Genomic DNA, 27936 nt, shown 5'->3' on the forward strand with positions numbered 1-27936 from the left:
CTTGGAGTCTTGTTTTAGCATCTCTCATGACATGCAATTCTTGTTCTCCTATAATAAGGAGGCAGTATCCTAGAAAGCCAGAGCTGTACAGGGAAAAAAACAGCATGAAGTATTTCTGTCACTGTTCCTCTGGAACTTTCACATCACCTCCTTCTTCTGGTTCCTCTGAGGTCTGGAGAAAAGGAGGGTTCTGGATGGCAGGAAAAAAAAATCTTTTTAATTCCTTGTGTTTTCTTCTGTGGTTATACATGCACTGTATCATGGCAGGCATCCAGATACTGACTCTTTTATGCATGTTCCAGTGAGTTTTCTAATGATGTGGGGACATCTCTTATGCATAGGTCCCTCGTATGGATGCAGTCTATGGCTAACCTCCTAACACCCCAGTCAGCTTTTGCCTATAGCAGAACCCCTGCAGCTTTTTACTGATTGATTGTCTTATCCCAGCAGGGCATCCTTTTTGGCAGAAGCTAATCAAGACAGCTCAAATACGGTTTCTTGGTCCTTAAGACACTCATATATCCTTACCCAAATCATGGAAGAGCAGTTTGCCCAGATTCTAATAGCTGTCTGTTAAATGTGTAGGCAAGGGCTGATCCAGCCAGCCTACCACCTTCAGACTTCTTCAGTAACTAGTAGGTTGTATCTTCAACCTCCTGGAGTTACATGGACACCTCAAATATCTATCTCCATAGCACAGGGCAGGCCTGTGAATTTTTCTTGCTCTGTGAGCTTTAAATTAAAGATTAACACAATCTTTGAACTCTGATTCTCTTGGTGTGATAGATTGAAGGCACCACCCTTACAAATCTCTTCCAAAGGTGGTTGGAGGAGGAAAAAAAAGAATTCTTCACTTGTATGAAAATTCTCTTAACAGTCCTAGTCAATAACCATTTGCATTCCTAGCTGTATGTATACCAGAAGTAGAAAGCAATGGAATATTTTATTGTTACTGCTTTGGCTCTTTTATCTTTTAGTGCAGCATGGATTCATTTTATATACAATAATTCTCTGATGAGAATTTTGTACAGTTGCCATAGGTCAAGCCATTTCAGAGACTTATTTTAAATTTTAAAATCCCATACAAAATTCATCTTTGCAGTTCCCCTTTCTTCATTATATTCATATTCTTGAGTGTTTTTATGTTTTGCTATGTGCTTGGACCCCTTCACTTTTCTTACAAACCATGTCTTATAAGTCTGTTTGGATTTAATTTTCTTTTGCATAACCCAAGAGATATATATCATGAAAATCTGTTATTTTGCTATCAACAAAGTGGTTCTAATTCTGAAAAATAAAATATAGTAACTTGTATGGTTATATGTATTTTGGCTATATTTTTCTGTATTTATAGGTTAGGTATGTTGCCTTCTGAGGTTGAATGGTATCTGTTACCACTGGTTTCTCCTAATTCAGGAGAATTTAGTTCATCATTAATTTCTTAGCCCAGATAATTACTGTGTCATTCATGATGATGCTTGGATAGTTATCTTGGCAGAGAGAAAAAAGAATCTAGGGGTATATTTTATTGTTTTCAACATTAGGGCTTTAGCCCAAATCCTGAGATAATAGCAAATGTTCCATTCAACATACTGTTTTACTCTACCAGGAAATAATAAAAAATACTCTATTATTTTCTTTACCATGAAGTATGAAAGAGAATCTTAAGGGACCTACCTGAGACTCCTGACATACATGTTCATTCACATGACAGTCGGTAACCACAAACCGGAGCAAGATGCAGATGCTGGGTGGCAGAGGTAAGAGCTCCTTTTACCACAGCAGGCAGTACACACATTCCAGTCTTCTCTACAAAACTCAGATGGCCACACATCTGGAACCTTCAAAGTGACTTTTATGAATATTCAAAAATCCCCCAGTGTTAAATATGCACATGCCTAGGATCTGCTAGATGGAGGTAATAGGATTATTTCAAGAATTAAATGCAGTTACATTTTTTTTTTTTTACCTGACCCTGAAATCATGAATATTTCCCTTGCTTGACTAAAATCTTTCTAAGGACGGGTACTTACTTATTTCTTCCCTGTTCCACCATCCTGGTGGAGTTGAACATATCTTTAAAGTGTTGTCAACTTGGATTTTTCTCTGGAACCTAATGGGATCCTGAATCATTTGTACTTTGTAGGGAAACTAGCCAGTGGTTTAATCCTCCCCACCTTTCTTTCCCTCCCTCTTATAGGAAAATTTCTTAGAAAGAGATGTCTATATTTGCTGTTTCCATTTCTTTTATTCTCATTCTCTTTTGAACCCACATTAATTGGTGTTTTGTTCCTACCTCCATTGAAAGAGTGTTTCCATAGTCCTGGATGATTGCCATAATATCAAATCCAAAGGTGGTAATTATTCCTCATCCAGTTAGGTCTAGCAACATTAGGAAGAGTTGATGATTCTCTTCTTAAAACACCTTTCACTTTGCTTCCAGGAACTATCCTCTGTTTGCCTTCTACTTTACTTGTCACTCTTTCTGAGTCTCCTCTGTTCATTCTTTCTCATCTTCCTGAAGCCCAGTCTTCAGACCTGCTCTCCTCTGGTTCTATACTCACTTCCTAGGTTATCTGCTCTCCTGGTTTCAGGGGTTTAAAAGCCATCTGAACTCTGACAGTGCCTAAATTTATATCTACAACCCACACCAGTCTCCTGAAAGTATTCTCATATATCCATCTGCCTACTCAACACATCCCCTTCATATAAAGTTGCTATCTCAGACTTAATATGGCTAAAACATAACTCTAGATTTCGAAGCTCCCAATCTGCTCCTCCCACAGGGTTATCTTGATAATTGGCAACTCCATCCCACCAGTTGCTTGGGCCAAGAATCTTGGAATCATCTTGGAATCACTGTACTAGAAAATTCTTTCAGTGGTACCTTTAAAATATATCTTGAATCTAGTCACTTTTCCAGTGCTACCTATTTTACCTAAAATTATATTTTTGCTCACTTGGGTTATTATAATAACCTAAGTTCCCCTGCCACTCCCTCACCCGGCAAGAAGAGTAGCCATTCCAATAATGTGAATTAACTGAATTCATATTCAATTGGAATTCAAATTTTTGCTAAAGGGATAAATATATGATTTTCTGTTATTGTGGTGGCTGTGTGGAGGTGATCTCACCCAGGTGTATCCTCAGGATTTAGGATAGCTGTTAGTCTCGGGGTGCCTGGGTGACTCTGTTGGTTGAGCATCTGACTCTGGTTTCAGCTCAGGTCATGATCTCACAGTTCATGATTTGAGCCCCGTGTCTGGCTCACTGCTGAGCATGCAGCCTGCCTGGGATTCTCTCTCTCTGCCCCTCCCCTTCTTGTACATGCTCACCGTCTCTCTGTCTCTCTCTCTCTCTCTCCCCCCTGAGAATAAATAAATTAAAAAAAAAAAAAAAAGCTTTGAGTCTCCCTCACAGATCAATGCATGCACCATTCATAGGCTTTAAATACTACTTATTTTTTTTTTTTAAAGCCTGTCTATTTTGAGAGAGAGCATGCATGAGCATGCAAAAGTGGTCAGGGACAGAGAGTGAGGGAGAGGGAGAATCCCAAGCAGGGATTCTCTGCACTAATGAACCAATCATGACCTGAGCCGAAGTCAGATGCTTAACTGACTGAGCTACCCAGGTGCTGCTGAAGACTGCCTTTTAATTCCTGGTGAGGTTACTCTAGTAAGGCAGTGAATACCCCTTCAGGTGGAGGAAGGTGGGCTCTACCTTAGAAGAAGGTATGGGGTAAGCTGGTTAAGACATTCCAAGGTGATAGAGGTGAGAGCAATTTTTTTTTTTTTTTTTGAAGACCAATGTTCTCTATTATTTTTTTTTTTGGTCTTGGTAAGTGTGCTCTTTAATCCCCATCACCTATTCCACCCTTCTCCCCACCCACTTCTCCTCTGGTAACCATCAGTGCTCTATAGTTAAGAGTCTATTTCTTGGTTTGTCTCTTTTTTTTTTCTTTTTCTTAAATTCCACATATGAGTGAGATCATATGGTATTTCTATTTTCTGACTAACTTATTTCACTTACAGTTATACTCTCTGGCTCTATTTGTGTTGTTGCAAATGGCAAGACTTCATTCTTTTTTTTGTGGCTGAATAATATTCCAATGTATATATATATATATACCACATCTTCTTTATCCATTCATCTATCATTGGACACTTAGGCTTCTTCCGTACATTGGCTATTGTAAATAATGCTGCAGTAAACATAGGATTGAACGTTGAATTAGTGTTTTTGAAGACCAAGTATCTTCTATAATAAACAACAGAGTAATACATTAACAGTGAGTGGAATCTGGCAAAGCTGCCTATCTAGCTGGGGTCTTAAATCAGGTATAATTGGCCTTGAACTTTCCAGTAACAGGAATGACTTCAAAATCAATTGTTATTGATACATATTTTCTTCTTAAAAGGGGCCCACATGAGCATTTTTGCTGGCTTGGTTTGTTTCTCTCTCACTCTGACCCATTCCATTATTTATTGCCACAGGGTTGGGGCTTCAATATTCTCTCAGTCTTGCTTTTCTCATTGCCCTACTTTTAGGCTTCGTGCTATGTGGATGTGATCTGCCTTTGGGTATTAGGTTCATCAAAAACTTTAGTTTTCAATAATAACTTTTAGTTCTCTGTGCCAGGTGCTCTAGGGCCTTTGGATCCTCAGCCAGATCACAAAAATGAATAAAAACAACTTTTCCACTTTCACTAATAGGAAAACAAACTTCTCATCACACTTTCAGAAGAGTTGGCATTTTATCACAGTCTCTTGTTTGGGGTTATTGGGTTTGAGATTTAATCAAAGAATATTTGCCTGACACAGAAAGGTGTGCAATTTGTAGCACTTAACTATAGCCCTGCTATACAGCTACAATTAACTCTTCTTTGTGCAAGACAATGTGTGTATTCTTTACATTTAACCCTCATGATAGCCGTATGAAATATGGACTATTCTGATCTCTTCTTTAGATTTGCGTGGAGTGACAGAAGAGACATACTGCAGAAAGGATGTTCAGATGTTCTCCTAATGCCAAAGAATATTCTTTTGAAAACTTAACAGTGTTATCTCCCTTAGAACAAGGGATAGTGACTATGAGGCAGAACATGTTACTTTTTCCTTTTTCTGTAAGAGAAAGAGCCCAACTCTTCTGAGTCCTCTCCTAATTATATTCATTTATGTCCTGGAACAATAAGGAAGCATAGCAGTTTCAATGCACTTTTGGTGCTTAGTTCCAGACAATGAACCAGTCTCTCAAATGTTCCCTTCCTGGTAGGAGCTTAGGGAAGCCACCAACTTATTTATGTCCGTGAACAAACCATGAGATAAGGATATTTTCTGTCCTAGCAGATTTTGAAAAAAATGGAGCCAAAAACCTTTTGGAGGAAGAAGCCACATTTGAGCAGTGTTCTTCTGAGTTACCCTGTCCTAAATGATTCACTCTCTTGTTATCAATTCACTGTTTTTCAGAAAAGAACTGTAATTCTACCTTTGAGCCTTTTTACCTACATTAATAAGGCCACACCTATATAAATAACTTCTGATTGTTTGAAAACGAAAGTACTTCATGAATCAGACTGACAAAAACAAGGAAAACCAATTCATTTAAACCTATAATTGGATCATTTCTACTTTTCGCAATCCCCTATATATTTCCCAATAAATTAGTGTGATTACACTTGAAACCCAGATAGCATCAATTTTCACTTTAAAGAGAAGATTCTTGGATAGATCTTTTCTCTGACCAGCAAGCAGTCTCCAGAGCCTCTAGGAACTCATTAATATGTTGATCTTTGAAGTTTCTGATTTGGCAGAATATCTGTGTTGAGTCCATATTAAGTGGCCTAATGCTGAAATTTCTTCTCAGCTAGTTAGCTTCATGGGTTAGCAAATGCTGCTAGCAAAGCCATTTATTTTCTGTACTGTAGAGAAAGTTGCTGTTTTGAACTATTGGTTGGATCCTTAACTCCATGGTGTGTTTACGGTGTTTCACAAAGCAGGAACCAGGGACAGTTGGACCATGGCATTCCTAGTGCTTTCTGTACATTGGTAAGTTTGATCTCTTCACTAAATTTAGGAAAACAATGTTGCTTTCCTTGAACCCTAAGAATCTTGTCTTGATTAGTCAAATCCACACCACCTTTCAAAGGAGAAAGCAGGGGCTCTTTGTGTTATAGCCAAGGGCATCAGCATTGGGTATGGCATAGGCAGGGAATATTACTTTATATCAAGGACCATTTACCAGTCACTCCTGTTGTATATGAGAGACCCCTGTGACATCTGAACAAGCATGGGTAAAGAGCTTGTTGGAACTCTTGGCTTCTACCATCATGTGGTTGAATTCTAGGTCTGTGTATTAAACTACCCAATCAATGTCTCCACTCAATTAAGAGAAGTCTCAAACTTAATGTCTAAAATAGAACTTCAATCTTCCCCTTGTAGAGGGTTGAACAGTGCCCTTCCCAAAAAGATATGTTATTCTGGAATCTATGAATGTGACTTTATATGGAAAAGGGGTCTTTGCAGATGTAATTAAGAAACGGATCTTGAGGAGGGCACCTGTTGGGATGAGCACTGGGTGTTGTATGGAAACCAATTTCACAATAAATTTCATATTAAAAAAAAAAAGAAACGGATCTTGAGATGAGATAATTCTGGATTATGTGGGTGAGCCTTAAATCAAATGATAAGTGTTCTTATCAAAGAAGGCACACAGAAGAGGAGAAAGCAGACAGAGGCAGAGATTACAGTTATGCAGCTCTCAGTCAAGGAATGCTTGGAGCCACAGAAACCCAAGAGGCAAGGGAGGATGCTCCCCTAGATCCTTTGGAGAGAGCGTGGTCCTGCTTGACACTCTGGTTTCGGACTTTTGTCCTCTAGAACTGTGAGAGACTAAATTTCTGTTCTAAGCCACCAAGTTTGTGGTAATTTAGTGCAGCAGTCCTAGGAAACTAATGTACCTCTTAAATCTGCTTCAGTCCCAGTCTTCAGATAATGGCAACTCTAGTCTTCTAGCTCATGCCAAAAACCTTAGCGATTATTCTTGACTTCTTTCCTTCTTCCATACCTCTAATCTAACTTATCAGCAAATCCTGTTGCTCTATTTTCAAAGTATCCCAAGGAGTCAGTTCTCATTGTTCACATTACTATCGTCATCATTCAAGCTACCGTTATCTCCTGCCTACCATATTAGAAAAGTCTCCTATAACATATCTTCTTTCTTTGATCATGTCTTACTACATTTTATTTTCAACAGAATAGCAAGAGTGGTCCTTTAAAAACCAAATTAGATGGGGCGCCTGGGTGGCTCAGTTGGTTGAGCATCCGACTTCAGCTCAGGTCATCATCTCACAGTTTGTGGGTTAGAGACCTGCATCGAGCTCTGTGCTGACAGCTCAGAGCCTGGACCCTGCTTCGGATTCTGTGTCTCCCTTTCTCCCTCCCCCTCTCCCACTGATGCTCTGTCTCTGTCTCTAAAAAATGAATAAATCTTAAAAAAAAAATTAATAAAAACCAAATTAGATCCTGACATTTCTCCACTTAAATACTGCCTGTGGTTTTCCATTTTACTCAGAGTAAAACCCAAGATTAGTAGCAGTGGCCTGTAAAACACCAAGTCACATTCTTTACTCTTAATTTTCTGTGAGAATTCTAGTTCTGAGAGAACTAGAATGTTCTCTTAAAACTTGCAACCCCTCCCCTTGCACACATCCAGTTCCTCTTACCCTGATTAATTTCTCCCATGACATTCAACTTTCTAACTATGGGATTAACTTTTTTATTAAGTAAGTTGTCCTCCCCCATTAGCATGTAAGCACCAGGAGGGCAGAGATCTTTGTTTTTGTGTTGCTACTTTTATCGCTGCTGTATCTCAACCCCCTAGAATAGTGGTCAGCAAATTCTTTCTATAAAGGGTCCTAGTCCATTTGGACTGCTATAACAAATTACATGGATGTGGCTTAAACAACAAATATATATCTCCCGGTTCTGGAGACTGGACATCTGAGATAAGGGTGCCAGCATGGTTGGATTTTTGGCAGGGTACCTCTTCCTGATTTCTAAACCACCATCTTCTTTCAAGTGGCAGAGAACAGAGGGAGAGGAAGCAAACTCTTTGGTGTCTCTTAAAAGGGCACTAATCCCATCATGAGGCTCCACCTTCATGACCCAATTACCTTTCAAAAACTACCGATAGCATCATATTGGGCATTAAGATTTCAATATATGAAACAGTCTATAGCAAGTTTCTTGTATTTATACAATGTTTTTAAAAAATATAATTTATTGTCAAATTGGCTTAAATACAACACCCAGTGCTCATCCCAACAGTGTTCTCCTCAGTGCCCATCACCCATTTTCCCCTCTCCCCCACCCCTGTCCACCCTCAGTTTGTTTTCTGTATTTAAGAGTCTCTTGTGGTTTACCTCCTTGCCTCTCTGTTTGTAACTATTTTTTTTCCTCTTCCCTTCCCCTTGGTCTTTTGTTAAGTTTCTCAAGATACACATATGAGTGAAAACATGATATCTGTCCTTCTCTGACTGACTTAGTTCACTCAGCATAGTACCTTCCAGATCCATCCACTTTGCTGCAAATGGCATGAATGTTGAGCATTTTCATGTATATTACTTCAGAGCATCCTCATAGAAACCCTCTGACATAGCTAGAGTAGGGACCTTAATAGTTTATGGGATCTCAAAGTCATTTGGCTGGAGCAAGGCATATGAGAATCCTAGCTTGGGCTTCTGATCTGTTTTTATCATCATGGCCTCAATTTATTAACAAGTGATTCTATTTGAAAATAATGCTGTTCTTCTAAAAGGTGAAGTATTTTAGCTTTGTTTAAGTACCATAGTTTTTCCATGCCCTGTCTCAAATCTAATGGTTATATTAAACAAAGGCTTAGAGAATTCTGTCTATCCTGGTGTCTGTAACACATCAAGCTGTACTTATTTGCAGAGTAGGTGCCCCAGTGAGCTATATTTTTAGGCCCTGTTCCCGCCCCCCCCCCCCCCCGGCTTTTAGATTCAGTGAATTCAGGAATGGAAGGGAATAATCAGCATAGGAGAAACACCTCCTAAAAATGCAGACAGGAAACAAAGATGTGGTAGAAGTGAAGATTTTGATTACATACAGGGGTCCAGCTAGCATGAGTTAGAGGAAATTGTTGCTGAATTTCCCACTTATACTTTGGTGCACAGAGTCCATGTGTTGGTGTTAAGAATGTTCTTCCAGTTCACTATAGGGATTTCTGGGAAATCAGCTTATCAATACGGGGCAAGAAAACCATCATGATGCCTGGTGCTCCATAACCAGTAAGACTGCCCGAAAGAATAATCACTGTGGCTCCTCCATCCCTTATTTCCATCCCACTTCCACAAAGAGAAAGCAAATTTTGCTTTCATCTTGCTTCTTAATCTTCTGGACACCTGTCTAGAAAAGCATCATCAAGACAACTTGGATGTTTTTATTTCTCAAGTATTATTTTCTAAGTACTATTCTTAAGTTCGTTTCTTTCATCCTCCTTCTTGCTTTCTTCATTTTCCAACCAAATGAAATGCTAATTTTTCATTAGTTTCTGTAACCACAGTAGAGAGGTCCTTTGTAATTCATGGATCTTTGCTCCAGTCCAGCCTTGCTAATTTTCTGTGTCACCTAAGTCCAGGGGCCCATTAGTCTTAGGATTATTGACAGTAGGATGCAGTCACTTTTTAAGACATTAATGCAGTCTGAATGGGCCTTCGTGTACTAATTTGGATTTAGTAAATGTAGTTAGGATGGGGAAGTAAAAGATTAAAGGGGTGCTGGGCCTAAAAGGTGGTGTCAGCCAGGAGCTATGTTTGTAATAAGGTCATTTGAACATATTTTGATGATGTGCAGGCACCAGAAATGTTTGAAGAAGGGGATGAAGGGAAAGGATAATATTGGAAATGGCAGGGGAATGATTTTCTACTGTATCTCAGCCCTGCCAGTGATGCAACTAGGGAAGAGAAGGGCTGAATGAACACAAAATTTTGGTTGTTGAACAAAATAGGATCAAAGAAAAGGGAAGAATAATCAGAGGTAATGATGGTAATTTGTTTTTTAGTTCAGAGATAATTGACCCATACTGAAGACATAATTATGGTACATTAAAGAGATTAAAAGAAAGACAAAGACAAAGGCATGGAGTGATGACAAACATGATTCAGAATCCTATAATTATGATGTTTTTATAACCACAATATTTTGATATTAGCCTTTCAACCCACAAAATGCAGCAACAGCAGAAAACCAAGCAGATTCCTTTTTACTTGTCAAATCCGTTTTCTTTTTTTTTCTTTCTGTTTCTTCCCTTCTTACATTTCTTCTAACAGCTGCCAGTACTTGAATGGTATCTGGTGGTGATAAGGATGTGGAAAAGTAGAAATGATTGTCTATTTAGATGAGAAGAGTAAGTCTGCAATGAGAGTTCTCCACTCCAGCCTTTTTCATCCAGCTCTAGTGTGGGTATTTTGGGCTTAGTCTGAAATTCTAGCACCTCTCAGCTGGGATTCCTTTCAGTTGCCAATTTCCCAGAGTGTTACTTTATGAGGCGCCTAAGATGATTTAGGGACTTTGGGTGGACACGTTCTTTTTGTTGTTGTTGTTGTTGCATCAGTTACAGATTTGAATTAGCATTAAAAATGTTATTTATCCCTTCAATCTATGCTGTTGTGGTAGTTCTTAGGATAAAGTAAACAAAGTGAGTGTATTTAAAGGATAATGCTATTGGTATAGGTCTTTGGTACAAATCATGATAGAGGCTGGGCAGTTACTGACTTTGTGAAACATTATTTTAGTTCCTCCTCTCCTTCATCCCTCAGAGTTGTCTCATCATTGTCCCCTGGCAATATAATGGGAGAGAGGTAGGGTGCCAGTTCTGAAATACCATCAGAGCATGGAAATTTGGGTGCTATGTACTGACTACACTGATATTAATCCCAGCAATCTGTAATCTCCAGAAATAGACTTGAATTCTGCAACAAGTCTACTGCCTGCTGGCAAGGCAGCTAGCACTTTAGAGTATGCAAAGAGAAAACCAGATATACCATCAAGGCTGTGTGGGATAGTGGGGATTCACACATTTTGTCTGTTTTTGTGTGCATTTAGTGCTAGGCTGACTGCAGTCATAAGATCAGGCTTCAGTGCATATTGAGGTGGTATGCTTTCCAGAACCATGCAGTTTCTTGAATAAATATAGTCTCTGTTAAGAAAAACATACAGAGCCTATTAAAAGAGATTGATTTTTTTTTTCCCATTTGGTTCTCTCCTTACCCAGCTTCTCCTATTATATACATGAAGGCACAGTTTTTCTTTGATCCAGGGCTCAACCCATCATTTGTGGAAGCACAATTCACTGCTTGCTTAGTTGTTCAGATTAGTATTCACCAACATCTGTACTTTGTCAACTCAACTCCAAAAAATCTTTCCATTCACAGGAAAACTGGAACTGACATCCAAACTACTTTCTCAGAATGAAGAGATTTTTCTAAGCACACAAGATAAGTAGGTTGCAAAGTCTAGAACAAAAAGAGTTTCCAGGTTGGAAAAAAGCATAAGAAATACAGGAAAAATTCATACAAACTCTCTGAGATGGAAATATCTTGCCGTGTAGACCTCAGAAACACTATTCTTTTTTTTCAAATTACAAAATCCTCACACCCCTTTCCATGTACATAAGGTTTCTGCTTTGCATGTTGGATGGGCAGCTCTCTCTCATTTGGAGCATCCTTTGGTGCCCTGGTGCTCAGCCCACCAGCTTATTGACTATATTAAACATGATCCTGAACTGAGAGATACAACATATCTGTGCCATACTCAGTTCAGTGTGCAGCCAACACCTGGAATCTGTGTCAGCATTTTCAACCCATACCTCCCTGACCTGCTTGGATTGTGATACTCTAGTTTTAGCCTAGGAGTGGCCTCAGACTCCTTTTCAACACAGTGCTTGAGACTGCCTGTTACTAAGCAGGGGAAGCTAATCTTCAGAGGGAAACTTATTTTCATCCTTAGGATAAAACCATGGAAGGAAACCCTGTATAGAATCACATGGGCATTTGTAGAAGGAAATAATGGATCATGTAATAATTCCACTTGCCCCCTAACCTCACAGGGCATTTTTAGTAGCTTAATATGTATTATTTTTCAAGTGCTTTATAACCCAAGAGAAGTGTAAGTGCCTAGCTCTATTAGTCTGTTTCAGATCTGTAGGGAAAGATTTAATATTAAACCTTTTAAGCTTGACAGCTCCCTTTTAGACATGCCCAATTTACCACACTTCAGCTTTAAGCAACCTGGATTGGGATAAAGGCTGAGTTCTGTTCCTGTTTGACATCTTCTGAGCATCCATTGTCAGCTTTAACAAGCTGTGTATTGACATTATTCAATATACATTATCTGCCAAGATGCATTCCAGCCATTTAAACAAGGGAGTACTTTTTAACTGGCAATGAGAGGGACTATTACAGTGCTTATGGTGTCAAAGTTTGAGCATACACTGTCACTCATTGGCTATGTAGGTGTTGGGAAGATGCAACTTTTTAGTCTCCAGAAACTTCGCAAGGAAAAGGTAAAGACCCCAACATTTTTTTTAAACCAGTTTTTTCTTTCAAAAGGAATCACTTACACACAAACTATTTCTACCTATATATCTAACATGTATGTATGTATGTATGTGTGTTAATATTTGTGTATTTCTGCTATCTGTTCTAATTTTGCATCTCCTCTGACTTTCAGTAGTGAAGGGTTAGCTTATATTCCTCTTGAGTCATGAGTTATTCATGAGATTGCAGCTCTTTAAAGGCATGTGTTCTGTGTGTCACCCTGCTGAGCACACTGGATCTGCCATACACCATTAACAGTAGTATGCTTGGCCCTCTTCCGAGGCACCAGAAAATCACATTAGCATTTACTCCTGCTTTGTTGTCCATAACATTGTTATTCAAGTCTTTATGGGTATAATGAACTTTACCTGGAATAACTAAAGGAAATTACAATATAAGAGATAAAAAAAAAAACAAAACCAAACACCACAGTCAATGTGAAATACAGCTATTCCCATAGTGGGAAACATCTAGGAAATACAACTTTTGAGGGATAAGGGTTGATTTTTGAATGGGGGGGGGGGGCGGTTTCTTTGGAATGCTTCCTCTTCCTGTCTGAGTCCCTGTGTATTACGTATGCGTCTTTCTGGCACCACCACTTTCTTGTAATAACTGCTGGGCTTCGGGTCATCCATGCTATTCTCTACCAACAAGGAGCACATATACCAACACTTAAATTATTTGGCTTAAAGTAATATTTGGAATAATGGCTCTAGAGTCTCCATCAGGACAGAATCAATGGCCCTCATCTCTTCAATCCTACTGAATAATGTGGTGAAGAGCAATGGGGTGTGGGTTGTTTTATTACTGAAAACACATAAGATAGTGCAGGTATTTTCCACCACTAAGAGTTGCAGATTCATCTCTCCATTATTTTGGTTGTACAGTAGCTAACTATGAAATCAGACAAATACTTTTCCGAAAGAACTCTTAGGAAGAATATACTCCAAACCAGAGGTAACCAGCTCTGTTGTTCATATGTCCAAGTAATGAAGTTGATTGGTTGAATTGGGTAGGGGTTATGGCAAACTGAAGGCTATTTCTTCTAAAGGTGTCTTTTGTATATATTGGGACCTTAGGAGTTGCTCAATTCCAGGGGGTGGCATATTTGTATTACATGTACAATTCATTTGTATTTTTTTTTAAAGTTTATTTTGAGGGAGTGGTGAGAGAGAGAAAGAGAGAGAGAGAATATGAGAATCAATCCCAAGCAGGCTCCGCATTGTCAGTGCAGAGACGGATGTAGGGCTCGATCTCACAAACAGCAAGATCATGACCTGAGCTGAGATGAAGAGTTGGATGCTTAACTGACTGAGCCACCCAGGCACTTCATATACAATTCTTTTGTATTAATTTCACTTTGGATACAAGCTAAGTGGTGCTCTTTGAGTTTATAAGAAAACCTGGCTCTGTGACATTATATCTCATTTTGAGTATGTGAAAATATAAGCTCAGAGTTGTCAGATCTTTATTTCTCTCTTCTCTCAACTGCAATTCTACATGAAATCTTCCAATTTAATTTTTTGCAAGTAACTCAAATGAAAAACAAGTCTGTGTAAGCCAACAAAATGTCTGCAGGCCAAATTTGTCTTATAAACAAAGATACTGCATTCCATCTAAATCCTTAAGGCACCAGAAAAACATTTTCCTAACTGCCCTAGTAAGTTGAGAGATCGGTTTTTCTTCCTGTAGGGATAGTACTTCACATTATAATTAGAATGACCGTACCTCATGTTTTGCCTATGGCAGTCATGGTTTATGGCTCTAATCATGGTATCCAGTTTCATTTAGCGTTTGTCCTAGAGTTTTTATTTTTTTAAGCATAGTGTTATTGATCACTGCATTAAAATAAGCACTCTGCATTTGGTTGATTTCATGTTTACTTCCAGCTTCTGTCATGTTAAGTGGGCAGTGCATATGTAGTGAACAGAGTTCTTACTTAAACACATAAGTCATCACTGGTCCATTTTTCATATTCACTATTTCTCTTTTCTGGCCATTTCCACATGGCCAGTAACTAACACCCTATCTCCTTCCTTTGAAAGATAGCATTAAGAGTGCTTGCTGGTGAGCAAGACTGCACTTTATTAGGAGAAGCTAGAGACCGCCAACACCTACTTTTAGGTAGCGATGGAAGAACTGCTTATTGCTGCTGTTTCTTCTGGCTGTTTGGTGAATTGCTGTGGTCCTTCTTTGGGATGTTGGATACACAAAGCATCTGGCCACTAGTTGCACACACTGGGAAACCTGCAAAAATTAAAAGTTAGATATATGTGAAATATGTATGGAAAATAATTGTTGGAATGTGTTGCTACAGTGATTTTTGTCATTTACTCCATGAGAACTCTACAACAATTTATTTTTTTCATTATGCTTTAAACATTTTTTTCTAATTGTTGGCTGCAATGTGCCAAAGCAAAAAAAGTATATTTAAAAGAGATTAAATATGAATTTCTGTTTCTTAAGATATTGATGAATGGGAAACTTCCATGAGACTTTGTTGAAAATTATTTATGGGGGTTATCATAATATTAATGAGCATGTGAAAACCAAGAGTCAGAAGTATGGTAAAGAAGCATCAGCCTCTCCTTCAAAATTTAATAGTTACTTTAAGAAGACTACCCTGTTAACAATGATTGGAAACCTACAGCTTTAGAAAGAGCACTTACATTTTATTCTGTGAAGCATGACTTTTCATTTAGATCAAATGACAGTTCTAAATTAGTTTCTTCTGTCATTGATTCCAGCTTTTCCTGTGAATACACTAAAAGTAAATTGATAGTTGTTAATAGGATAGCTTCATTAGCAGAAAAACTTTGCAAAGAATTACATGTTTTTTTCCCCTTAGTGTCAACAAATGTTTCAAGTAGAACACGAACTTAGATAAATTCAATAATATCGCTTCTCGGCCTTTTGGCTAAGATCAAGTGTAGATAAATTCAATAATAGCTTATTTTTAAATTCCCATTAATGGGATCAAAATCATTCTAAATTACGACATCTGACAGTATTGTGAATACTAGTATAAAGTTAAACATGTCATCATTTAAAATATTTTGTGGAGAAAATAGGAACAAACAGATTTTACTGGCACACAGTGTGGTGGTAAAAATAATGTTATTAAATTAAGAGGCCCTGGAGCAGAAATGTACTTGAAATTGGTTGTAGTGCATGCATAGTTTATAACCGCATCTAAACAAAATGTGTTATTTAACCAGTCAAAATGGAAGTTGTAGATATCAAAATAATGTCATATGTATCCACTTAGAATAAATAAATTACAACTTTATTTTGTAATGAGGATGGTATTAAATTTTTAAAAACTCTTCAGCATGCTTACCTCTTAGTTACTCACCATCAGTCAGAGATGTTTGAATTTTCAATGAATAGCATTAGAAAACAAACTAAATGTTTTATGATGGTGATGGTATTAAACTGCTTTAAAAAAATAAATTTTTGATTGCATTTTGTTCAAACTTAATTGAAAATCTTTAATCAGAACATTTAACACATGAATGCCAAAAAAACCTGCAGCTTTTTATGTATTTGGCAAGTTTCAGAGAAGAAGACGTTGTGAAATTGATCTCTCAAAAAGGAAAGGAAGGCCGCCTTGGTGGCTCAGTGGGTTGAGCGTCTGATTTCGGCTCAGGCCATGATCTCCTGGTCTGTGAGTTCCAGCCTCGAGTTGGGCTCTGTGCTGACAGCTCGGAGTCTGCTTCAGATTCTCTGTCTCCGTCTCACTCTGCCCCTTCCCAACTCGTGCTCTCTCTCAAAAATAAAAATAAACATTTAAGGGGCGCCTGGGTGGCTTGGTCGGTTAAGCGTCCGACTTCGGCTCAGGTCATGATCTCACGGTCCGTGAGTTCGAGCCCTGTGTCGGGCTCTGTGCTGACAGCTCAGAGCCTGGAGCCTGTTTCAGATTCTGTGTCTCCCTCTCTGTCTGCCCCTCCCCTGTTCATGCTCTGTCTCTCTGTGTCTCAAAAATAAATAAACGTTAAAAAAAAATAAAAAAAAAAATAAACATTTAAAAAATTTTTTGAAAAAAGGAAAGGAAAAACTGAATGGATAAAACAATAAAAGCCCAGGGGCACCTGGGTGGCTCAGTCGGTTAAGTGTCCGACTTCGGTTCAGGTCATGATCTCGTGGTTCACGAGTTCGAGCCCCGCGTGGGGCTCTGTGCTGACAGCTCAGAGCCTGGAGCCTGCTTCCGATTCTGTCTCTCCCTTTCTCTCTGACCCTCCCCCCATTCATGCTCTGTCTCTCTCTGTCTCAAAAATAAATAAACGGTAAAAACAAAAAACAATAAAAGCCCAAATTGCAGTTTTGCTATTCAGAGTGTGGTCCTAGGCAACATTGGCCTCACCTGTGAGCTTGTTAGAACTGTAGCTCCAATACACCCTGACTCATAGTCTTTGTTTTAATAAGATTCCTGGGGTATTTGTATTTACATTAAAATTTGAGAAGTACTGGTGTAAAATATTTCATTTGGAAATTTAATAATTACATGTGTAATATTTTGACAGATGGTAAGAATACTTTGACACTTTTTTATTGGAAAAATCTACATTCTCCACTAGGATGCTGGTGATGTGAAATTGAAAAGGCCTACACAGTTGCAATATCTAAATTTGGCAAAGTATACAAAATAACTAAAAAAAATCATAGAGATTAGATGATTGAAGACAAGTATCTAAATGGAAGCAAAAGTACAGTATTTATAAAAGTATTTGTTGTGAGATATTTACAGATCAATAAGATAATAAGTTAGAATGGGGAATAACATCCACTTATGAGAAGTTGTTTTCGGCTTAACAGATACCTCAATGTCTGCAGAGAGTGATTTTCTCAATTAAAAAAATTATGGTCTACAGGGAAGAGTCAACTGAAAGTGTCAACAACTTTAAATATCATACATATAAAATGCAATATTGAAGATGGTGTGTGAAATTGAATTTAAACAGTTAAAAAATAAGAGCATCTTGAAAAAACAACTTTGAGACAAATACCAGTGACAAGACAATTAGGGATTGTTATGGCTAAGAAACTGATTAAATTAATCTACGCCAAAATAATTATTTTACTCATGTTATCTTTACTTCTTTTGATTACAACATCAATCAGTGAAGTTTTATAATAAATACTGTTTTATCTGCATTTACATGAGTAGATATTTTAATTTTCTTTATTTTTAAATGTTTATTGATTTATTTTGAGAGAGAGAGGGAGAGAAAGAATCCCAAGCAGGCTGTGTGCTGTCAGCATAGAGCCCAATGTGGGGCTTGATCTCATGAACCCTGGGATCATGACCTGAGCAGAAATCAAGAGCTAGATCCTTCACTGACTGAGCCACCCAGGTGCCCCAAGTTGATACTTTAATTTTAAGAATTATATTTTGAAAGTAATTTTGAATAAAAATATTTTAAAGGTCCAACAATATAATGAAACCAATTTTACAGTAAATCACTTAAAAAATCATATAACTTTAAATTATCCCTCAAGAGTATCCTGGTTTGGACAATAAATCATAATGCAAAACTGTGCTGGTTTATTTCCATTTGTTCTCTCACCTTACCCTGTCCAAATTATGCCGCTTCTGACTTGTTGAGAAAAAAACCAGTGGCTTTACATTGTCTATTTTTCAAGTGTGAAAAATCTGGATAAGCCTTGAAACTATCACTTTTTAAGGGCTCAAATAAATTCTCAGGAAAGGATAATAATCCTCTCCAGTTATAAGGGGTGGAGGGAAAAGGCATTGATAGAATAGAGACAGGTGGTTTCAGAACTACAGTTTCATATAAATTCATTTAAAATATGGTTTTGTTAACTCAACGCATCTATGTCGGCATTATACCTAATATACCACATTTATATGTAGTATGTCTACCTCTACGGTCACTATCCTGGTCCAAGCCACCATGTCACACCTGGATTACTGAAGCAGCCTTCATATAATACATCTTCTCTTGCCCTATTACAGTTAAATGTTCACATTGCGGCCAGAGGACTTTTTACATTGTAAGTCCACTTTACAATATTTTTCTGCTTAAAATCCTCTGATGGCTTCCGATCTTCATTCACAATAAAAGCCACAGTCCTTACAGAACCCTTCCATGTTTACTTTCATCTAGATTGTATATATAACAAATAAATGTGGTAATGTGATGACCACCTACATTGTATTTGGTTTCATTTGAGAGATTCTTGATTAGGGTTTCCCTACATGGGATGTTGTTATTGCTACATCTACCATTGTTGGGCTCGGTATCTCATGCTTTGCTGTCATTGATCTCTCTCACCTGGGGACTCATCCCACTCAGTCTCCAGCTCTACCTGCTTCTATTTGGAGAGAGTTCAATGTAGCCAGTCACCCTTTCCCTGGAGTTCTGTGGGAATACATTTTTCTTTCCCATTTTACTACATGTGATTATTAGTCAGTGATCTATTTCTTTGGTAGATTGATTTTTGACAAGCATTTCTCCCTGGTTAGACTTCATCTTCCTAATCTAGGACTTGCTTTTCTGGCTACCAATCAGTGACTATTAGAGTGTACATATCTGTTTGAATATGAGAAAGAGCAAAGTGTACTATGACGGTAATTTTGCCAAATCCCAGAAGTCATCCAATTTCCATTAAAAACTCAGTGTCTTTTGTTCTGACCTTTTCAGTGATCTGTATTGTGAATCATCCATGTATATATTTGAGAATTGATTCTGCTAGGAAGATAGTCTTGCAAGAATAATATATCTTATGGCAGTTTCTCCATATTTTGGTATCTAAGAAACTATTTTCTATACCATGAATTTGGGTACTAGAATATACACTGAATTTCTGATGCATAATTGTTTCACTCATTCGATATTGTGTTCCTATTAAATGTAGCAGACTGAGCTCATTTAAGATTCAGAACTATTTTCAGGGTATCATTAGTCAAATGGCAACTTTGTGCTAATTAGACGAATGCACACTTTCTCTTGTAAGACCTAGCTGTGTGTAAGGTTGCATAGCTTGATGAACTGAACATGGGTAATTTCAGACCTCCACTCACTCTACTTGCTGGGCACCTTTGAGCAGTGAACAACCTGTACCACATTATATGACAGTACTAGAGATAAAAAGCATTTCCTTTTGCACTCGAGGATGGTCAGTACCTATTGAAAATATTCTGAGGCGATGGACTGTGGTTTGATCTTTATTCCCACCTATATCTAGAGGAAGGGCTTGAACACATAGTAAGTTCTTGATAAATACTTAAAGAAATGAAACGTCCAAATTGGTAGAAATAACAGGATAGTATACTCTTGAAATTAGCACGTGGTTTTCACCAGCTTTTATCTGGTTGTTGCGGAGCTTTTCACTTGGGCTGGAAGGGGAATATAAAAAATAGAGAATGAGAGAGGTGGGGAAGAAGGAACAAGTATACTTACTTGATGAATTAAATTATAAATGGATTTGTGTTGTCAATATTAAAATACTATATAATTTCATTTGGAGAACACAGTAACTCTTTGATTGCTTTCAGAGATCCAAATCCCCTGCATATCATAATAGCATTCTTTGAAGTATGGGTGATGATAAAGATTCTTTGATTTCAAACACCTATTCAGCTTCTTTTCACTTTTCTCTGTGGAGCAGCAGTTATTCTTATTAGCAGAGATGTCAGAGGATCCATTTGAATTTTACTGATACCTTTATAACACTCTATTCAACCAACTCTGGAAAGATCTCTGTCTATCAATTTTGCAAAAAGACAGGTCACTTGAAGTAAAACCAATATCTTAGAGACAAACTGCTTCTAGTCCCTGACACCTTCTCTTCTTTAGTGAAACTAAGGACAGGTCTCTGAGTAGGTTTGTCACTTGTTTATCATCCTTATATTTGCAATCAAAGCACATTCTCATGCTGCAATGTCAGTGACTTCCTGGTGGACACAGCACCTGTTTAACCCAGTTTTTCCCTAGTGGGCTGTGGCAGCCTTGGAATACTCCTTGAGGGCTTCCAATTATGGAAGATGTAATTGAACAGAGCCCCAGATGCTGTGTTCTGAAATCTCTTGCTACATTGTACAGATGTCATGCTTCCCATGGTTGCTTCCAGCCAATGACTGAGCTTGGCAGGGATTCTAAGGCAAACCTGTTCCTGGGAGACCTGGAACTTCTCTGATGGACAACCTTGGCCCAAGGACTCTCTGAAGATCTTGTCAAACTTTACTTAGAGAGCATGGTAGTCTAGAATGCTTCTACTACCAAACCTTTTCTCTCCATCTCTTGGGGTCAGACTTGTATCATGGTCTGATGGCTTTCCCAGCATTCCCTGTATCTCTCCATATTTTCTCTCTGAAAGTACTTCCCTAATAATTCCTTGCAAATTTAATCGCATCTTGGCGTCTGGTTCTTTGATATTCTGAACTAACACAGAACCTAACTCTTAACAGCACATGCTCACAGCTATGCTTGAAAAGAAGGCATCAAGCCAACAGCCTTTGTCCTACCTCAGATAAACTGTTGGCAACTCACAGTGATAAGCCCCACTTTCTTAGTTTAAGATGATTTTTTAATCTATTGCTTTTCACCCCTTTAAATTCTAACTCCGAGTCATAGCTGTACTCTAGAAAACCATGTCTACCCAGGTCTGTCTATTGGGTCATCTGTACACTGACTCTGTATATGATACCCTAAACTCACCACTCTGTGGTGTGAACTTCCTAACTGCAAGCTGTCACATGCTCTTAATCTTGTTTGTGTCCTTGACTGGGATGAAACCCTACGTTGCCCTCAGGGCCCATAAAATTTCTACTCAGTGGTAATATTTGTTAAAAGGAGCAATTAAAAACTTCATTGATGTTCTAAAATGGAAACCTTCACTAAAATAATTGTGTATTAATTTTTAAATGCTTCTTATCTTCCAGGCACTGGGCTAATTGATACACATTCATTACCTCTATCAACCCTTACATAAATCCTATCAGGCAAGTGTGATTACTGCCCCATTTTACAGAAAACAGCCTAACAGAGATATCACACTAATGAGTGGTGAGCCACAAAGTATCACCTCTGAGTTTTCTCTGGATTTTAATTTGTGTATGGCATTGCTTCACAGTTAAAGGCAGTGTGACCTTGAATAATCTGCTTAGTTGTGGTAAGCCTGATATTTCACCTATGAAGCAGGAGGCTAATAATGCTCCCCACCCTTTAGTCAGTTTCTTGTGTTTTTGTCATTTTACATAATTATCTTATTTAGTCCTTCTTACAATTTTAGAAGGTAGGCATTGTGCTTGTATCAGTTACCTATTGCTATGCAAAACTTAGTGGTATAAAACAATACCAGTTTATTATTTCTTATGATTCTGTAGATGTACAATCTCAGTGGTTCTTTGCCTGGTCTCACTGGGAATCATTCATGCAGTTACTGTCATCTGGTGGCTCCAGTGGAACAGGTGATTCCAAGAGGACATCAATCATGTATTTGTCAGCTAAAGCCAATTATGACACTTCATTTCTCCTCTCTGTGATTTTTTAACCTTTACTAGGCTAGATGGACTTTCATAGCATAATGGTCTCAGGAGTCCAAGACAGTGAAGATGGAAATTGCAAGTTGTCTTAATGCTTAGGCTTCATATTCATAACTATTATTTCTCTCTGTTGGCCAAGGTAAGTCACAAGGCCAGCTCTGATAAAGGGAGCAGCAGTGCCACATTCCAAAGTGGACGTTCTTACATTCATTGGGAGGTCGTTATTATTATAAACTTCATTTTAAAAATGAGGAAGCTAAATGGAAAAGCCAGAATTAATATCCATATCTATATTATCTTCTCCCTGCTTTTCTTTCCACGCTGCCATGCTGTAGTACCTCTTTCTCCACAGAGGTGGTGGTAGAATTTGATGAGACCAATGCTGGCAAGGTACTCTGCAGACTTGACTGCCATTCTTTTTTTTTTTTTTTTTTTTTTTTTTTACAACGTTTATTTATTTTTGGGACAGAGAGAGACACAGCATGAACGGGGGAGGGGGAGGGGCAGAGAGAGAGGGAGACACAGAATCGGAAACAGGCTCCAGGCTCTGAGCCATCAGCCCACAGCCCGACGCGGGGCTCGAACTCCTGGACCGCAAGATCGTGACCTGGCTGAAGTCGGACGTTTGACCGACTGCGCCACCCAGGCGCCCCCTTGACTGCCATTCTAAGTTGAAGCCCTCTCAGTATTAAGTGAGTTTTTTATTCTAGCATATATTTATTAAGTGTAGAACACTTTTCCAGGGCATGGAGTTATAACAAAATAATAGGATTGAAACTTGAATATGGAACCTCTGACTGCCAGTTCATTACTCTTTTTACCTATCAAGGGATGACAATGCATAGCACATGGGATGCCACTCCATTTCCCCCAATGTCCCTGGCAGATAACACTAATTGATCAAAGTTAACACTTAAGGTGAAACCTGTTTAAAATACACAATAGGGAAAGGATAGTCTCTTCAACAAATGGTGTTGGGAAAACTGGATATTCACACGCAAAAAAGAAAATTGGACTTGTATGTTACACCACTCATAACAATTAACTGGAAATGGATTAAGGACTTGAAGGTAAGATCTGAAGCCACAACAATTCTAGAAGAAAACATACAGAGTAAGCGTCCTGACATTGGTCTTGGAAACGATCTTTTGGATTTGACACCAAAAGCAAAAGCAACAAAAGCAAAAATAAGCATGATGATAACAAACTAGAAAGCTTCTGCACAGCAAAAGAAATTATCAACACAATGAAAAGGCAACCTATTGAATGGGAGAAAGTATTTGCAAAGCATCTACCTGATCAGGAGTTAATACAACCCTCACAGCTCAATAGCAAAAACAAACAATCCCTTTAAAAAATGGGCAGAGGACTTCAACAGACATTTTTTTTTTTTTTTCCAAAGAAAACCTACAAATGGCCAACAGGTCCATGGAAAGGTGGTCAGCAACAGTAATCATCAGGGAAATGCAAATCAAAAGTGCAATGAAATATCACCTCACACATGTTAGAATGTGTGTCATCGTAAAGATAAATAACACATGTTGGTGAGGCTGTAGAGAAAAGAGGACCTTGGTGCATCACTGTTGGAAATCTAAATTGGCACAGCCACTATGGGAAACAGTAGGGAGGTTGCTCAAAAAGTTAAAAATAGAACTACCCTATGATCCAGCAATTCCACTTCTTAGGTATATATCCCAAGGAAATGAAATCACTCTCTCAAAGAGATGTCTGCACTACCATGTTCACTGCAGCATTAGTCACAGTAGCCAAGACATGGAAACAACCTATATGCTTACTGATGGATGAATGGATATAGAAGATGTGATGTACCACAGACACACACAGACACAGGAATATTAGCCATGAGAAAGAAGGAAATGCTGCTATTTGTGATCACATGGATGAACTCTGAGTGCATGATGCTAAGTGAAATAATCCAGATAGAAAAAGACTAATATTGCATGGTATCACTTATATGTGGAACCAACAACAACAACAACAACAACAAAAAAAAACCCTCAGAAAATTAGAGAGTAGAAAACTCATTGCCAGGGACTGGGGTGTAGGGGAAATAGGGAGAAGTTGGTAAAAGATTATAAGCCTCAGCTGTAAGACAAATCAATTCAGAGCATCTGATGTACAACATGGTGACTATAGTTGCGTAATTGAAATTTGCCAAGTGAGTAGATTTTGAAATGTTGTCACCAAAACATATATATGAGGGTGATGGGATGTGTTAATTAGATAGGAGGAGTCCTTTCATGATATACATATATCAAATCATCACAATATGCACTTTAAATGTCCTGTAATTTTATTTGTCCATTAAACCTCAGTAAAGCTGGAAAGAAAGAAGATACCAATTTGAAGTCCTTGCACTGAATTATATCTACTTTTTTTCCCAGATAACTTCGTGTACAGGTCATTGGTCATTTTCTTCCTAGAGGATAGAACTGTACTCTGCCAAATTCAGCCTCTTAAAATGTATGGCACAGGGTACTTTGCAGTCAAAAGAACTCTTCTTCTCTCTCAAATTAAGTTATTTCCTATCCTGGTAAACTGGGCTAGGTAATATTCAGGGCTTCTCGACCATTATCTCAAATGTCCTTTTTTGACTGTGCCTTCTTTTCCTCCGCCTCTCTAACACTCTTAGCATTTACCCTCTCTCTTTCTCCTTTTTCCATCTTTGTCTTTCTCAAAGGCATAATTAACACATCTTGCATTTAGAAACGAAATCCTGCAGAGTGCACTATTATACTGCGAATAACGACAGTGCCCTGAGCAGTAAAATTGCCGTTTGGAATAAGAAGTTTAATGCTCTGCACATCTGCAATAAATAAATCAAATGAACTGTTGTTGATTTTGTTCCATGATTCCTGCAACAAATACCAGTTTTGATCAAAGCGGTTGCTTAATGTTTTCTTTCCAGCAAATACCTTACTGCAATAGTGAATGCTGGCATTAGAAAAACGTCCATTGTTTTCTTAACAATGCAAAGGAAAACACTTCCATTTAGTTCCAGGGATCTGTTGGTATATGTGCATCTTCAAATAATTCAAGGATGCTGAGACTGTAAGGTGTCTGAAAGAAAATTAAAATTCTCATTGGTGAGAAAGTTTACCCAGACAAAATGGACCCCACATGTGACTGTGTGATAAACTGGATGAATCTAATCAAACAATCTAAATTAGGTCACAAATCCATTTTTACTGTTTTTTTTTTTTTTTTTGGTCCTAATGAACATGACAATTTACTTTCCTTACCACTGTTTTAAAATTGTAGAAATAGGAGTGAATTTGGGGGACCATTTAATCTAATTCCCTGTCCAGAACATCATGTTCTACACTCAAAACAAAACAAAAACCTTAATAAGGTTTTATCGTATATCAGACCCTGGTAATTGCAGAGGCATTTCAGGATGAATAGATTACAGTGCCTTTTATTATGAGTTATAACATACAGGTCACATGGGTATTTCTGCTTTTAAACATCTTTAGGAAAAGAATTTCCATGACTTCTTCACATTATCCAGATGTTCCAAGCAAGCAGTTCTACCTCACTTATATTTCTATGCATCTGTAATTATTATGAAGGGATTAGTGGGAGAAAGAAACCCTTAGCTCTCAGCTTCTGCCCAAAGAAATTAATTGTTATTTCTCTGCAACCAGGGAAAAGATTGTATTGAACTAATGAAAAGAATCAAAACGCATTTGTTTCACAATTGCTAAGAATGAAATCTGTTGTTTGGCATAAATTCAGTTAGTCATTTATTTGAGGGGAAATGCATCTCCATCTGTAGCAGTAGAACCGGCCATGTCAGCGGGATCAGCTACTGGGATTCCCCTTATATTCCACCTATAACTTTTATTCTTTCAACCTAAGAAGGTTTTATCACACAGTAGTGAGTCCTTATATAGTTCTACAGGTATTTGCTTTTTTTCCTTAGATCTTAGTATTATGTACTCTTTAGGATAAATGTTATGTATGATTTCACTTAGTCTAAAATGACACACAGGTCTGTCAGGGTATTTTAAACAATGAATTCAAAGCATATTGCAGTGAAACATGAAGAAAACGTGGTGGGATCAATCTAACTTCAGTATACAATGATCAGGGAATGTTGCCCACTGGTCAGTTTTGTCATAGGACAGCAAGTCAGTGAGAATGGAAACAATCATATACTTCTGTTTTGTAAACTTCAAAGTAACTGAGAAGTTGCTTCAAAGAAATCTATTTCTGGAGTTTTCAACCAGTATAGTGCACAGTGACAAACACGGGCACAAAAGATCTCACGTATTCGAAATTGAAGAATGGAATCAGATAAACATAGAAAGGTGAGTCAAAATTCTCTGTCTTATGTGGGTGATATGAGTCATCCAAGTCCCTGTAGTTCTGTTGTCTTGAAGATACTTGAGATCATAGGAAAGCCTGCCCATCACACCTGGGCTCCACTGTTTGGCATAACTGCCTTCTCCAAGATGGATTGGACTACACATGTCCAGGGCTTTCTCTGCTACCATTGATGCCTTTAATCACCTCCAGTGATACATCTAATCAAATATATGAACTTTCCCTTCATTGTTGGCAAAAGCAACAAACTCATCCCCCATTGAGAGGTGGTGATGTACAAATAAATTCAAATATCAATGTGGAGTCTAATACACATGACCCAGTCCACTTAAAAAGCATATCTTTGTTTTTGAGAAGCGGTACGCTTTTATTTTTTCTTCTTTTTTTTTTTTTTTTTCTGCAACATCTGTTGGCTTATGCTTGGCATCCTTTGTAATGCACCTGTGTAGGAAATGGCAAATTCAATAGAGAAAGGGAAAGGTGGAGACAGATAGGGAAGATGTGGGAAGGTATTTAAAATTTTATCAAGCTATGAATGTCAACATTTCACTTTTTTAATACAAAAAAGTACTAATGCATGTGTAAATGTGTCTGCCTATTGTCTTTGATTCATCTGTTCTCCTAACTAGGTAAACACAAGATTTTTTAATCTGTGTGTCACAGCCAAAGGCACATGTTTAAAGTGCAGGCTTAGTTCTCTGAGTTCCTGCATCCCTCTTTCTTCTTGCTCTCTGAGGTGAACACCCGTTCTTCTGGAAGAATAGCTCCTTGGAGAGCAGTCTTGGTCTTCTGCATTCTTTCAGCAGCTCTGAGTCCTCTCAAATTGCTGTCTCTTTTAGGGCTTTATATGAGGATCAAGGAGTCTCTATTGAATCATGTAGGGGTACCAACCAGATAGGTGCCCTTGCCAGAGTCTTCTCTTAGCCAGTTAGTCGGGCTGATTGCTTTTGGTGCTGCATTTTGGGCCTCCTTGAATAGTTTGGTAGCATTATTAAGGATGTAGAAGAGGTGGTGGCAGGGGACGAGATAGGTAACTCCCCTGGTTCCTTCCTTAAAAAAAAAAAAAAAGAAGCTAATCCAACTCTTAGACTGCCCTATACCTTTCCCCTTGAAAGCTGTCTTAGACATTAATTTGTATGAAAATGTTGGGCAAGGGGCAGGTAGGAGTGTGCAGGGGCAGAGTGTGATTTGCTTTTATAGATAGTAAGTGAACTTGCAACATGATTTAGTGTCATTCAGATTTGGATTTAAATCCTAGCTCCACTCTTTGCTTCCTTGGGCTACTTACTTTTTTTTATTTTTCAGTGCCAGGAACACTCTTGCTACATTTTTCTAGATGATGGCTACTCAACCATTGGATCTCAGCTTAAACACCACTTCTTCTGAGATCCCTTCCCTGAGGCCCTGGTCTGGCTTAAATCTTCCCACTCCCATAGGGAAGGCCTCCCATAGCACCCTTTAG

General features: G+C 38.2%; 1 pseudogene; it reads left to right on the forward strand.

The window, feature by feature from the left end:
- Positions 1–15513: 15513 nt before the first annotated feature.
- Positions 15514–15603, forward strand: LOC122486277 (annotated as a pseudogene).
- Positions 15604–27936: the final 12333 nt, after the last annotated feature.

This window comes from Prionailurus bengalensis, chromosome E1, assembly GCF_016509475.1.
Source record: "Prionailurus bengalensis isolate Pbe53 chromosome E1, Fcat_Pben_1.1_paternal_pri, whole genome shotgun sequence".
Classification (NCBI taxonomy): domain Eukaryota; kingdom Metazoa; phylum Chordata; class Mammalia; order Carnivora; family Felidae; genus Prionailurus; species Prionailurus bengalensis.